This window comes from Notothenia coriiceps, unplaced genomic scaffold (genome assembly GCF_000735185.1).
Source record: "Notothenia coriiceps isolate Sejong01 unplaced genomic scaffold, NC01 NC01_scaffold00015545, whole genome shotgun sequence".
NCBI lineage: Eukaryota > Metazoa > Chordata > Actinopteri > Perciformes > Nototheniidae > Notothenia > Notothenia coriiceps.
Window position 1 is genome coordinate 7,630 of NW_011348246.1, and position 2,248 is coordinate 9,877.

At 38.0% G+C, this 2,248-nt stretch overlaps 1 long non-coding RNA gene across 1 annotated transcript in view; it reads left to right on the plus strand.

The window, feature by feature from the left end:
• Window positions 1-387: 387 nt before the first annotated feature.
• The window catches only part of LOC104948948 (uncharacterized), a 12,745-nt gene continuing 10,884 nt past the window's right edge, over window positions 388-2,248 (plus strand). The window contains exon 1 of the long non-coding RNA XR_798751.1: window positions 388-397. This is a non-coding gene — a long non-coding RNA (uncharacterized lncRNA). The remainder of the gene's footprint in view (window positions 398-2,248) is intronic.

A 2,248-nucleotide genomic window follows, 5' to 3' on the forward strand; every position in this document is an offset into this window, starting at 1 on the left:
ATAATGGCAAGAGAAACGCTGATTTTGGGTCCTTAGCTTGAAAAAAATAAGAAAAGAGGAGGCGGAGCTAATGCCTGATCAGAATTCTACATGAGATAAAGTTAAATTCTGCTGTGATAAAACGCCATCCTGTTCTAAACCACATCAAAGATTATTTCTGAAACAGTATGGAGCTCAAATGCTTTTTCTCTGGCAGGTTTATCACAAGGTGAGTTCTTTTTTTTATTTCCTGCTTTTCAAACACATACAGGTTAGCTCTGAGTGTTAGCGATGCTTGCTAATGTAAACAAAGACGAGATTACGTCCAAAAACACGTCAGGCATTGTTTCTGATAGCAATTTTCTGTGGGTCCGCTGCCGATTTTTACGTCATATCGGCAGCAAATCTGCATCCGCTCGTTGTTCCCCCGTTTTTAGAGATTTGGGTACGGAGGAAAAGAGAAAGGGTTTTATTTTCTGACGCTGCGTGAGTTCCCCGACACACCGGACATGTTGATGTATAAAAGACATCACAAAGTGCATTTTGCATGATAGGTCCCCTTTAAAAAGATTTGGAGTCATTAAAAAAATGTAAGTAATGCTTTTATTTGTAGACCTTCTTAGAAAATGCTGTTTCCCCTTGGGCGTGTCCTTGATTTTTAAATAATTCATGTGTGCTTTTCCCCTTTATGTAATACATAAGTCTCATACAGCCTACAGACAGCAGCTGATGGTAATGAGTGCGACCCATTACGCTGCTCCTCATCTTCTTCCTGTCTCTCATTTCCCCTCCACTCCTCTCCCGTCTCTCTCTCTGTTTTATTACTTTTTTAATATCAGGAGTTATGGATTCCTACGGTAGATATTGGCGAACAGAGACAGAGCGACGGTCAACATTAAATGAATGCCTCTGCATGACGATCTCCCAGGAATAAATTCATCACGGACAAGACGGGAAATAAAGTAATGGCTGGAACCAGAGTGGAGAGTTGTTGTCCACTGGAATGATCTCATATACTCATTATGTCACAGATATAACTTAATATGTGTTTGAGAGTTGTGAGTTACAAACACACACATACATGATATTACAGTGCTCGACTGTAAGTTTACTAAAGCATATCTTTACATATTTGTACTTAATGTTATTATTATATTTTCATTTCATGCTAAATATATACATTTTACTACACATTTCAAAAGGGAAATATCGTACTTTTTAATGCATTTTTGTTATACTTATAGTTATTTAATACAATAAAAACATATGATAGGCTCATGCACTGTCAGGACATATTCAAAAGTTCAAATGTGGATCTTCTGGGAAGGCGTGATGATGAATACATGATTTAATGCTTGCAAAAAATGTTGATTTAAAAGCACACAAGGCCGTGTAGCTTTTTGAACAGTTTTGTGAGCCAACGCCAACACAATCATTGTCATTTTTAAGCTATTAACAGTAACAGGGTATATGCAGAGTAACCCTGAAGTCAAATGTAAGACCTTTTTAAAGACCCTTTCCATTACATTTTAAGACCTCATCTTCCCACTTTGAGTTTTAACCGTTACCTTGGCCGACACACTTTACCTCACATTCGACTATAAAAGTATTGATCGTCCTTCCTCCTTATCTTCCAACCATTTGGACGCAGACTTTGCATTCCCCATAACGATGTTGCTTAGCAACGGCCGTAAACGGGTCTTTGCGCGCTATCAAGCAGAGAGTGTGCGATGGTCTGTTCAGATGATGTGAAATCCAACGGGATGCATAAATAAACTACACAGAATACACTACACACCTACGCAATGATTCACATTCAGGCAGATGTAGACACAACCTCTTTGGACAAATTGATATACTTATTGACAAACAAGCCGTACAAAATTAAAACCTTGGAAAATGCCGTTTAATACTTTATAATAGCCTTCATTTTCGCTAAATTGATTGAACAACTTTTAATACTTTTATAGACCCCCGCGGACACCTGAGTAAATAATAAACATAATTGATGTAGGCGGAGCCTGGCTTTGAACAAGAAACTGCTAATTAGAGGGTGTTTGAAGGCGTGAGCTGGTTTGTTTTTCATTCTAATGAATCACAGGTCGTTAGCTTTTTGCAAAAAGGAAAAACATGCACATTTAATTAGCACATCCAAACCTCACTGATAAATATTTAATCAACAATGAATATTTTCTGCTCTGCCTGAAGTGTGGGGCTTTTTCATTTTAGCCAAGTGCCTCCCTAAACTCTGCTAAGATACGGTGTTGAA